Consider the following 13,851-nt stretch of genomic DNA (forward strand, 5'->3'; position numbering starts at 1 on the left):
CTTGTATATATATATATATATATATATATACATATATATATATATATATATGTATGTATATATATATATAATATATATATTTGGTTGCCTGTTCTTTTGACATAATTCCAAGAAATCATTGTAAAGACCAATGCCACAAAGCTATTCCTTCTGTTTCTTCTAAGAGTTTTACATTTTTAGGTCTTACGTTTAAGTCTTTGTTTTAATTTTAATATAATTTTAGTTGATTTTTCTGTATGCTTTAAGGTAGAGGTCCAATTTCTTTCTTTTATTTCTTTCTTTTTTCTTTTTTTTGCAAGTGAATATCCAGTTTTCCCAGCATCATTTGTGGAAGAGACTATCCTTTGTCCATTGTGTATTCTTGTCACCCATGTCAAAGATCTTGTATGTGTGGAGCTGTTTTGGGGCTCTCCACTTTGTTCCTTTGGTCTATATGCCTGTCTTTATGCCAGTACCATAATATCTTAATCAATGTAGCTCTGTAATGTATTTTGAAGTAAGAAGTGTGATTTTCCAGATTTATTCTTCTTTTCAAGATTGCTTAGGCTATCTGGGATCTTTTATATTTTCATATAAATTTTAGGATTGTTTTCCTATTTTATAAAACATCATTGGGATTTTGATGGGGATAGTGTTGAATCTGATGATTACGTTGGAAAGTATGAACATTTTTACAATATATCAGTCTTCCAATCTATGAACACAAAATTTATTTCTATTTATGTCTCCTTTAATTTTCTTAATCAATGTTTTGTAGTGTTCAGTGTACAAGTCTTTCATGTCTTTAGTTAAGTGTATTTCTAGGTATTCTTTTTTTGATTGTACTGTAAATGGGATTGTTTTCTTAATTTTCTTTTCTGGATGCTTTGTTGTTAAGCATATAGAAACACAATTGATTTTTATATGTTGATTTTGTATTCTGTAACTTTACTGAATTCATGTATTAATTCTAGTGGGTGGGGTGTGTGTGTGTGTGTGTGTGTGTGTGTGTGTATGTGTTTGAGACAGGGTTTCACTCTGTCACCCAGGCTGGAGTGCACTGGTGCTATCATGGCTCTCCGCAGGCTCAAGCAATCTTCCCATCCCAGCCTCCTGAGTAACTACAGCTGAGACTACAGGGGCATGACACCATACCCAGTTATTTTTTTTCTCTCTTTTGTAGAAAAGAGGTCTCACTATGTTGCCCAGGCTGGTTTGAACTCCTGGCCTAACGTATCCTCCAATCTTGACCTCCCCCAATACTGGGATTATAGGCATGAGCCACCACACCCAGCCAAGAAGGGTATTTTTAAGGAGTCCTTAGAGTTTTTTTATATATAAGATCATGTTGTCTGCAAACAGAGACATTTTTATTTCCTCCTTTATGATTTGGATGCCTTACAATAATAACAGAGAAAGTAATGCTAGTATTTATATGGAATATCTTATTTTTGTCCTTTTGCTTTTAAGCTATGTCTTTATATTTAAAACACATTTTTTTAGACAGGTTCTAGTTTGGTTTTACTCTTTTTTCCTGCCTGACATAATCTTTCTCTTAAATTTTTGTATTTAGATACTTAGACTATGTACATCTTATGTAATTATAGAGAAGTTCGTGTTTAAATCTCTTAATTTTTTTTCTTTATTTGGCCAATTTTGCCTTGATTCTCCTTTTTATCATTTCCGTAATTATTTTGGGATGATTTATTTCTTATTTGTTTTATTATTTTATATTGCTGATTTTTCATGCTTAATAGCTCTGCATCTTTTTATTTTACGTTTCAATTGTTGACTCAAATTTATAGTATACTTTCTTAACTCTTGACAGGCTACCTTCAAAAAATAAAATTCTATTTTACATATAGAGTTAGACTATACAAAAGTATAATTTCATTTATTTTTCTCATCTTTTACAATATTATCGTATTCATTTCTACATGTATAATGGCCTGTCAACGCAACATTCATACTGCTTTAGTCAATTAAAAAGTTAGAAGTGAGTAAAACATGTCTTCTATTGACATACATGTTTGCTACTTATGACTTCTGTGTTGGTATAGATAATAATTCCATCCGGTGTCATTTTTCTTCTGCCTTAGGAATCTATTTTAATATTTTTTGTAGTGCAAGCGAGTGGCCAATAAATGCTCTAAGCTTTTATCTGAAAATTATTTTGGCATAGTTTTTATAGTGTCTAAGTTTGCTATTATTCCTATTATTATTTTTACTATACTTATCTCTAATTCATTTATTATTTTTTAACATCTCCCTGGTTCACCAAATTGCATTGTTTTTTGAGTGAGAAGGCAGCACTAATTTTGATTTGCTCCTTTCCACCTAGTGTATTTTAATGTCTCTGTCTGCTTAAAAAATTTTTTTTTTTATCTATTGTTTTCAGCAGCAATTTGATTGTAATGTTCTTTGGTGTATTTTTCAGTGTTTATTTTGTTCAGGCTACATTGAGATGATTGGATCTGTGGGTTTATAGTTTTTACGAAATTTGGAATGTTTTTGGTCATTGTTTATTCATGGCTTTTTACCTCACTTCTTCATTCTCTCCATTTTGGGATTCCAAATACTGCTCAATGAGTTCCCTGACATCAGTGAAGATCCATTTTTTTTTTTTTTTTTCCAGATACTTTTCCTCTTTGTTCTTCAATTTGGGTAATTTCCATTCCTGTGTCTTCAAGTTCCCTGATTTTCTGCTATTATCTAATCTACTATTACTATCATCTGTAGAATGTTTTATGTCTGATTTTTTAACTGATAAGTTGTTGGGATTATTTTTCAGATCCTCCACTTCTCTCCTTATTGTGTTAATATTTTTTTGATCCTTGCCAAACATTTTGTAGCTCTTCTGTAGACCTTGTCTGCTAATTGTATTATCTCTATCATTATTGAATGTGTGTTTATTAAATGAGTTGTCTTTGTATGAGTCACGTTGCTGATGCTTTTATGTCTAGCTCTTTTACATTGTGAGTTTTAAAATCTGAATGTCAGTGTTTTGTTGCCTTCACATAAAGAGTATTGAGTCCAGTTTTGGAGTTCAGTTAAGTTAGCCATAGAATGTTTTTTAAGTCTTTTGGCTTTTTTAAAGCTTTTTTTTTCACCCCTAGCAGAACCTTACTCCAGGCCTACTTTATTCTTCTTTGAGGTGTGCCCCTCTGGAGCTCTGCCTATAGCTCTGTGGGGTGCCTTTTGCTCAGGTTTAAGGAAGTCTCACTCTACAACTGGACAGCTTAATGCCCTGCCAAAGACTCAGGTGACATTCATGTCTATTTCTGGAGCTATTTATCTATACAGCTTCTTCTAAAATGCTATTATGTACCAAAAATACTAGCATCCTTCTCCCCACACTCTGATCTGTGACTCATCTCGGTGAGACCCCTGTGCTCTGCTTTCCAAACATTTCTTCCTGGAAGGAAGGTGAGGCAACCATGGGGTTTGCGTTGTTTACTTCTCTTCTCTAGGGATAATGGTCCTGCACTTTCATCTAGTCTTCAGAAACTTTCTTTTTCCATGTCTGACCACATTTCCCCTCACAATATTGTATCTAGCGTTCTTGAAACACATGCCAAAAGAAAAGTTTTTGACCTGTTTTCTTACATGGCTAGATGTGGAAGTCCCTGAGATTTAACTGTAACCATGCAATTGACCCCATGTTAATATTAGAAATGTAATATTAGAAAATGTTTATATTTTTGGGATTATATAATTTTTATCTTCAAAATGTGTTCAATAAAATTACTTCACATTCTTATTATAAGGAGTGTTGGACAATAGAGCTACTGATTCTCTATTATTATACTTTTGCCTTCTTCTATATTTTTAACTTTTATGTATATCATTAGTGCTCTAAAATATCCACTGAGGACTATGCTATTATTTTTCCTTTCACAAGTTAGTCACACAGCCTCAGAGAAGTTAAGTAAGGTTTCAAAAGTCTACAGCTGGTTAGAAGTGCAACTGAATTTCAAACTGAGATCATTTAGACATAAGATCTGGCTATTTCAACCATGTCATATTGCTTCTAGTCTATGTGAAATGTTCTTGCCTGTAGCTTGGCAAGGGCTTTGAACTCAATAAATATACATTTCTTCATTCCCTTTTCTAATATGTTAAGGAGGACTATATGTGTGCTTTTTAATTCTCTTCCATGAAAATAAAATGGCATTATGATGGCCCCATAAGAGGGTAAAAGGCAAAAGATAAAACAAAACAACGACCAAAAAAAAAGAAAAAAAAACTCAAACTTTTCTTTTTGAGTTAACAAAGGTTGCCATCCTGAAGGATGAAAACTCTGAAATCATAAGATTCTGAGAAAAGTATTTCAAAACAAATGCTCTCCCTTAAGGGAACAAAGAGGCTGTTCCATCAGAGAATGCAGCAAACCTCTATGTCCCAGTAAAGCTTGAAAGGCAAATTGTAACATGTTAGAATGTGAAGCCTATCAAAGAATTTAGATCACTAAGCCCCATCCTTAGTCTCCATTCTTCTTGCAGGGAAAATAAGTTCTAAAAATGTAAATGATCTGTGCATGGTCAGACCAAGTACTACGGTCATAGGTAAAAGAATATACAAGTGTACCTACACATACACAAATAGGAGTACAAATTTCATTCTTAGATAATACTTCTTTTCTACCTTGGCTTCTAAAAGACAGGCTGCCATCTCACATCCAGAAAGTAAATAGCCTCCTAAAATGTGAATAGCCAAATGTTAGCTGACTTTCTTTTTCTTAATATTTTTATAATGCATATTTCTCACTTGCTTTTTAAATAAACATCATAAGTAAGCTACAGATTAGTCAACTATTGTAATAATTGTCCAGCTAATACAATGACACTGCATTCTAAGCTACCCCAAAGCTCAATGGCTTAAAGCATCTCTCTGTGAACACTTGCGCATACGCAGCTCGGTGGGTTCAATTCCTTTGGGTTTGGCTATGAGGCTCTGCTTTTCACTGCAGTTCTGAGGTTGGCTGCAGGAGCTCTGGTCTAGGTAAATCTCATCCTTCATCTGTGACTAGTAGTCTATCCCAGGAACGTTCTTATCATGGGGATGGCAGATGGCAAGAGAAAAAGCAGTAACATGTAAGGTTTCTTAAGGCCTAGCCTCACGTGTGGTGTAGTTATCTCCACCTTGTTATATTAGCCAAACCCAGCAGGGCTCAAACCAGAGTCAAGTGTCAAGAAAATGAACTCTGCCCATTAGTAAGAGTGATTGAAACATCTCATGTCCCAGGCCACAGGTATAGAGAAGGGTGAATAATTGGGGCCAATAATGCGATCAATCACAAATTAAAATGCCCTTTGAAAACTTCCTTTCTCTTCTGAGTTTTGTATATACTTTTCTAGACCTTTAATTACATCTATTTTTTTAGAAAAAATATAAAGTATGGGCCAGGTGCGGTGGCTCACGCATGTAATCCCGGCAGTTTAGGAGGCTGAGGCAGGCAGATCCCCTGAGGTCAGGAGTTCAAGACCAGCCTGGCCAACATGGTGAAACCCTGTCTCTACTAAAAATACAAAAAGTTATCTGAGCGTGGTGGCGGGTGCCTGTAATCCCAGCTACTAGGGAGGCTGAGGCAGGTGAATCGCTTGAACCTGGGAGGCAGTAGTTGCAGTGAGTCAAGATCACGCCATTGCACTCCAGTCTGGGCAACAAGGAAGAAACAAAAAGAAAAAGACTGGGTGTGGTGGTTCAAGCCTGTAATCCCAGCACTTTGGGAGGCCGAGGTGGGCGGATCACGAGGTCAGGAGATGGAGACCATCCTGGCTAACAGGGTGAAACCCCATCTCTACTAAAAATATAAAAAAAATAGCTGGGCGTGGTAGGGCGCACTTGTAGTCCCAGCTACTAGGGAGGCTGAGGCAGGAGAATTCCTTGAACCCAGGAGGTGGAGGTTGCGGTTAGCCGACATCATACCACTGCACTCCAGCCTTGCAACAGAGAGAGACTCTGTCTCAAAACAAAACAAAACAAAACATATATATATATATATATGTGTGTGTGTGTGTGTATGTATATAGTATTTAACATATGAATGCGTGTGTTTGGATATATATTTCACATTGTACTTATTGCTCCATTTGTATTTGTCACCCAGTAATATTCTTTGGTTGACTTTCTGTATCCATGCATATAGCTGTAAGTCATTATTTTTAACTGTTGCATGATATTACGAATAATAAATATATGTTTACTTAGCCATTCCTCTAGTGTTAGGCCTTTAGATGAGTTTGTAATTCTTAGCATTATAAATAGTGCCTCAATGAGCATTCTTGTACACATCTTCTTTTCCTGTAGAATAATAGCCTGCAGAAATGGATAGTTTAGAGCTTGTCATCTGTGAATTTCATATTGTAGTATATTTTGCAAAAGTACCTCTAGTGTAGCTATATAAATCTCCATCTCCTCGGGCAGTGAATGAAGACCTATTTGCCTACACTGTCATTAACACTTGTTATCATGCAGTTTATGTATATTTTTAACTAGATGAGTAAAAAAATCTGACTTTCTCAGACAGTGATTTCAGAACATTTTTATTTAAACAACGGAATAATCATTCTTCACAGAACGCTTTATATAAAACAAATTAATGTAGTTCTGTCATGTAAACATGGTGCTTTGGAAAGTTCCTTGTGCACTTATCCCGTCTTGTCTTCTACTGATGTCCCAGAGTACACTTTGCAATCTCTTGCTTCAGGTCAAAACTTACTTAGTCTGCTATTATTTCCCAGTAACAGTGCCCTCCCTTCGGCCCCTACCTCCATCATATTCAGAATGGTTGAGCCAATTGTTTTAATTTCCCAACTGTTACTGTCTCAAGGGAGTACTTTTCCCAGTACCAAAACCTCATTCTGCTCACATTCACAGTCACAGCATAGTCAGTTCACTGGTCTCTCTCTTTAACAGCGAGTGGAAAAATGCAGGCTCAAAGAAAAAAAGCGTATTTCTTATCTTTAATATAACAGGTACCAAAATTAAAGACCTCCTAGATTCTAGGATCTATGATGAATTCTGTGAGGATAGAAGATATGAATTTGATGAAAGAGCATATTTTAGTGGAGAGAGCACTTGACTCATTTCAGGGAAAAATTTCGCCCACCCTCCTCTCTCTCTCCACACACACACGTGCTCACGCAGACATGCACACATCTGCACATGCAGACACACACAACACACACACATGCAAATGTGCATGCACAGACATGCATCCAATATACATGCAAGCACCCACAAACACACACACACCTGAAGATGCTGTCGCTAATTAGTTCAGTAACACTGGGAAAATCGTCTAATCATGCTTATTTTCTTTATATGAAGAATGAAAAACGCTGCAAAAAATGTGTAATATTTGTGAGCAGATAAATGGCGTGTGCCAATGAATGGTTTGTATTGGATACCAGCTTACTAGACATATGCACACATAGTATGAAAAGCCATTCAGTGTAACTATTTTCACCAATATTGGATAAATCAGCCCTTAGTGGTTTCCAGAGGAGGATGCTTAGTGCTGGATTTAATATCTATGTGCTATAATTTTACTAATATTGGAATCATTCAGACTAATTAAAGTCCACAGGTGGGAGTTAACCTAGGCAAACTTAAGATGTTCCTGAGGGAATGAGGAATTAATCACATTAGTCATTGAATCATGTAGCAGGGGCTGAGAGAAATGTGAATCCACTGATTACCTGAAGAGTCTTCCAGTCAGTCATTAATATGCCATCTCAGCTGCCAAGGGCAATAATGATCTATATTAAACAAGCATATATCTTTTGGAAATAAAACTCCAAGATGATTCTGGATAGGGTGAGAGCAATATGATTCCTCCTTATCCACCACTTACCCCGAGCTCTGCTAGCACACCCCTTTTCATTTCAATTGACCTCAAATCAGAAATGATGAAGGAATGTCATGGGGCTTGGAGATCTTGCCTATTTCCTCCCGTGGGAATGGGTTGGGGTGGGAGATGGCTCTTTAGATAAAACTGGGAAGCTGGGCTCCACAGTTCTGGCCACTGCTATGGTGAAAGGTCATCTGAGACCCATGGAATTGTAGAGGCACAAAGTACCGAATCGTCCTTACTAGAAACATGCCACAAATGCACCCGGAATTGTCAAAATTCAGGAGGGTAGGGGAAACAGAGAGAAGCAATTCTGAAATCTGGGGAAAAACGTGTGTTTGCAACCTAAGAAAGATAACAAGCCGTACCATTCATGGGTGAGGGTGATATCCTGACCAAGTGTTGAGCACAGTGGTTGGAATTGCTTTCACGAGGCGGCAGCACAGAGATTTGTAAGTGAATCAGTCTATTTTGAAAAAGTAAATAAATAAAATATAGAAGCTAAATTAGAATCTTTATTATCTGGCCTTAATCATATTATTCATTTTCAGCTTTATTGCTGTCTGCATTTATCCTTTCCCAGCCCCTCCATGGATCTTCAGACCCAAGCTCTCCAGTCTCACTAAAATAATTGCACCTTCACCTAATAAGGCATCTACTTCTGTGGTTTTGTTCCTTGGCATGCTCTTTCCCCTCTTCACGGAATACCTTGTCCTCTTTTTCTGTTTTTAAAACTCCTATTCGTCGACCATGCTTTGGCTAAATATAACCTTCACTGTGAAGCTGTCCCTGCCTTTTTCAGGAAAAGCTGTTTCCATTTGCTTCTGTGTTCCTGCTACAATCAGGTAGCCTGGTGTAGTGATGTCAGAAAACCCAAGCTTTTTTTTTTTTATAGACTCTCACCTAGAAAATGGAAACAGTGTCTTCAACTTGCTTATGATCTCTCAATTTCCAGCCCCTGTCCCTACTCAAAGACAGACTCCTGCCAGAAGGATGTTTCTAAAATACATCCTTGATCAGGCTGCATTTCCATATGCATGATCTCAATATTTTTTTGTGAAAATAACACCCACAGAGTTTTATGGCACATCCAAGGCTTTTGATGAAGTTAGAGTTTGGAGAAGTGAAGCAATTTGACCAAGGTCAGAGAGCTAATAAACGGCAGAGAGAAGACGGAGCTCAGGCTTGTTTGAGTCTAAAGGTGATGACCCACCCTGCTCCTTCCAACCACGTGGCAGGACCTACTTTCTTTGCTGCTTCCCTCTGAACTGGCAATGCAAGGGGTAATTTTGGAGAAAAAAGTTATATAAGCAACGTAACATGTTTCAGATGCACAATATGTCTTTGCAGCCTGAGATTATTTTAAACCAGCTATGGGAATGTGTATCGGTGAACACATATTTGAGCTGACAGATGGGCGTGGGCACCTTTGTCACTCATAAATAGTGAGTTTGACCAGTTGCGGAGGAAATGAGAGCGCTGGAAAGTACAACTCATACTTATTTCCTGCCTATACAACCTTTTCTGAGCCCCTAACAGTCTCTGTCTCTCTCACACACGTACACACCACCCCCCCCCACACACGTGCCTCTAGCAAGTTTGTTTATCTGTGTAAGAAGGATTAATATAAAATAATTTTTATAATTCAGGCACAAAGGGACTTCCTAGAGCTAACGTGGTGCTCTGGTTTTTTTTTTATTGTATTCTTTTTCACTGAACCTGAAGCTGAAAGTTCACATCTGTGTGGTGGGTCTTTCTTCAGGGTATTTTTGTCTAGATGTTTTGCAAAGCGTCTAACACCTGGAAATGAGATGCACATTTCTGTTTGCTCCTGTGGTACTTCATGCTTACGTCTTCAGTAGTACAAACTATAACGTGATTGAACCTGTTTCTCTCTTCCTGTATCTAGAATGTAAACTTCTCCAGATAAGACATTGTTTCAATTGTCACTTGTGTTCCTAGTCCGTATCACAGCATCTGGCACTTAAGCACATCTAAAACAAGTGAACAAAGGAAATTCCTGGTGTGGAGTGATTGGTGGATTCTTTGCCTGTGGTTGGATATAAAGGCTGTCTCCAAAGACCTGAAACGGCCATGTGCAAGATGAGTTAGAACTCCCTGCTAGAAGTGGAGCTGAGGCCAAAGGCAAGCGGTTCCATGCTAATATAAGGAAGGCATTTCTAGTTGAAAATATTTCAAAGGGAAGCAAACTGTTGCCTAAGGAAATGGACACCCCATTCCTGGAGATTTTAAGCAGGAGTTGAATGGCCTGATATCTTGGCTGGGGTGCGTCAAGCAGAATTAAGCATCCAAAGCAGTCCATTCAGATCATCTTTAAAGTTCTAGCTATCTTTGTGCATCGAAAATTATATATATAATTGATACATGTAGTACTTCTTCCTAGGTGATAAGCCCTGTTTTTCCTATTCCTCAACATTCTCCATATTATCATATCTTAGGATCTGCATCCAGGCTTCATAAGCTACCAATCATTAGCTTCAGGACTCAAATTATATGTTATTTCTTTTAAATTCAAGTCCTGCTGTTTTATGAAATTGAAACATCCTGGTTTCATTTGTTTACTTGTAGAGTTCTAATCACAAATTTAATCAAGCAATTGCTTTTTGTTATCTAAAATATATCTGTTCCCACTTAACATACGTGCTGTGTCAGGACTGCCATGTTCCCGGTCTCACTACAGTTTGTCTTGTATAGAGTAAGTATTCAGTAAGTAGTTACCGAGCAAATGACTGGGTGAATAAATTGATGTTTAAAGACACTTCTCTTTCTATTACTAGATGTGATTTTCATTCACATGTTTTTTTGTTTGTCTTCAGAGGAACTGCAAATTCTTTACAGCAAAGAACTTCCAAGAAGCTTCTTGAAATTGCCAAATAATGAGTGTTCTTTGATAGCATCCAGGGATCATGACGGCTTCTTTGGGCAGACAAGGACTTTGGGACACAATGATTCCCTGAGGCTCACTCTCTAGGGAAAGGAAAAGAAGGTCTGGGAAACAGAACATTCACAAAGAGTGGGAACCAGTGGGCCTGCAGCAAGGGTCCCTCACAAAGACTGGGAGGGGCTCCATCCCCTTCCTGGGGTTTGTCCTGTTGAATATTTAGTAGGTCCAGATTTGGCCCCCAGCCAGAGGCAGCTCTGTGAAGTTTGGAGGGAAGAAGGAATACCCCTTTGTTAAGTTTCTTTTGTGTTTTCCTTCCGTTCCACATTTTCTGCATATATCAGTCTTCATTTTGGCATGAGAGAAAAAACAACTTTCTTATCGCCCTTTTTTTCTGACTCATGATTTTGTTGGAATCAAAAATATAAGCTGATTCAAAGATTATGCAGCCAAGCAAACTGGCCTCCTGGGTTCTAAGACAGTGCAACTGAAAACGCTGGGATGCTCTTGCGGCCCAGCTGAGACCATGCCTTAAAATGTCAAAGAAAGTCAAGTAATGTTGACTTGAAAGAAAGTTATGCTGGGTTTCACTGATGCAAGAATCCAGTGATGAGCTCCCTGGCTACACAGGGTGATGCAGAGGAGGTTAGGGTCAGCACAGTGTAAACCAGGGTGCAGCAAACTTTTTCTTAAAGGGTTAGATAGGTAACATTAAATAGTTTAGGCTTTAGTGGGGCCTAACTATTAAATAGTTCAGGCTTCAGTGTCACCATTATTCGTCTCTACTACTGTAGGGCAAACAGAGCCACAGACTTTACCTAAACAAGTGAGAGTGGCTATGTTCCCACAGAAAATTATGTACAAAGATGGGATATGTCTCATGGGCAAAGCTTGCTCATTTCTGATTTGGAGGAAAGAATGGTAATGCATAGTATGACCTTGCAGAACCCTGAATTTCCTGTGCTGTAATTATCTTACTTATTTAATATAAAACTGAAATAATTATTGATTACTTATACAAAACATACACCTGGGCATTTATTGTAAATGATATAATCTTCAGTGTACCCTCGAGGGATTGACATGATTTTTGTTGTATGGATGTGGAAACTTACAGAAGGTAAGAAACTTACTACCCAATCATGTAGCAGGTGGGTGGCAGAGCTGGAACCCAAATTAGATTTCTAAATTAATGTGATGCCAAAATATATGAGTACCTCTGCTGCTATAATCAAACAAGAAAGTTTATTTTCAGCACATCTTGTAAATTTATTTGGAATTATTTATGTCTTCTTTTATTTATACTTTCCACATATTTTATTTTTCTATTTGTGAAGTAGTTTATATTCATATATAGTCACTACTTGTGTTTTTATATACATATATATTCACTTATGTGCATATATGTATGTGTGTTTAGATGCATATATATGAAGTTTGTGTAGTGTTAAGCACTGTATATGCATGTGTTAGTGCATGCCATACTCACATTATTACTAGAAAGTAGGCTCAGAAGCAGGATATATACTGATCTAGACTAGGAGACAAGAGACATACATGACATAGGATCCCAAGAACTAACTCATTTCTCCAGAGGGATGCAGAAACAATAGGGTAAGAATACCAATACTAATATGTGCAAAGCCAAATCTAGGATTTGCTGGGGATGAGGAGGAGGATGCTATGAATCTGAGAGACTATATTTGTAAGGATGCTAAGTCAACCAAGCTCAAATAATTGCACTTGGCTATGGTGGCAGTACCACCATGGAGATGAGATATACAAGAAGGAAGGAGACCTACAGAAAAGAAGAAAATCAAAGCCACTAAAAATTGAGTGACAAATTCTGGTAGTATATAGGTCTATCTATATATATTAAATTAGGATTAGATCATCCTTGGGGGCAAAAGGACAAGGGTTTGAATTTAAAAGAAGACAAATTTTCATGTATATTTAATCCTAAAATGTATAGCATGAATAGAAAACTCTAGTAGAGTATGAAGTAGTATAATATAATGAACCCGGTAATATAGTATAATCATCATTACTATAATGAGCAATGTAGCATAATTTTCTATGCATGTGACTTAAGTTCTCCAAGCCTCAGATTCCTCTTTTAATGCAGAGGGATAATAATAGTTTTCCAATAATGGTTATTCATGGTTCAAGCAATATTGGCTGCTGTCAATTATTATTATCCAAAAGATCTGTGCATGTAGGTCACCGGAAAGTCCCCCGGAAAATCTGGCTGTATGGCTGGCAAAGGTCTGATCGCAGTAGGGGATTACCTGTCCCCTAAAGAAGGATGGAGACCCTGGAGGTCCATTTAAAACTCTCCCTATTCATGGGCAGGAGCCTCTTTAAATGCACAATCACCCTGTTTAGGTTCAGAGTTAAAGACGAAGCAAACTGTCATGACTGACTGGTTGATTGGAATTGGATAGGGAATGGGGCTAGAACTGATTGAGATCATTGATGCCTACAAGAAATGTTAGACTGCTCTTGTGTGGACAAAAGGCATGAAGTAAGAAATATGCACTTATTACATCATTAAGAGCGTGGCACTATGCTCCATGTTTTCACTGAAACTGTCTCATCTAGGAGGCAACCCTGAGGGTAGGGAAGCAAACTGACTTGACTCAGTCCCACAGAAGCTAGTGTTGGGCTGGGTGTGGTGGTTCATGCCTATAATCCCAGCACTTTGGAAGGCTAAAGCGGGTAGATTGCTTGAGTCCAGGAGTTCAAGACCAGCCTGGGAAACACGGCAAAACCCTATCTCTATTAAAAATACAAAACGTTAGCTGGGTGAGATGGGAAGTATGTGTAATCCCAGCCAGTAGGAGGCTGAGGTGGGAGAATCACCTGAGCCTAGGGGATTCCAGGCTGCAGTGAAAAAAAACAAAACAAAACAATTATGCCATTGCACTTCGGCCTGGCCAATCAGAGTGAGACTCTGTCTCAAAAGCCAAAAGAAACACACAAAAAAGCCAGTGTTAATATTCGATCGTGTGCCTGAGTATAAAACTCATACCTTTCCTCCAAATCATCCAATCTATTATATTTTACATTTTTGTGATTATATCTGTGTGTATGTATGTGTACACACATACATATA

The sequence above is a fragment of the Rhinopithecus bieti genome, unplaced genomic scaffold, assembly GCF_001698545.2.
Source record: "Rhinopithecus bieti isolate Rb0 unplaced genomic scaffold, ASM169854v2 scaffold_34489, whole genome shotgun sequence".
NCBI lineage: Eukaryota > Metazoa > Chordata > Mammalia > Primates > Cercopithecidae > Rhinopithecus > Rhinopithecus bieti.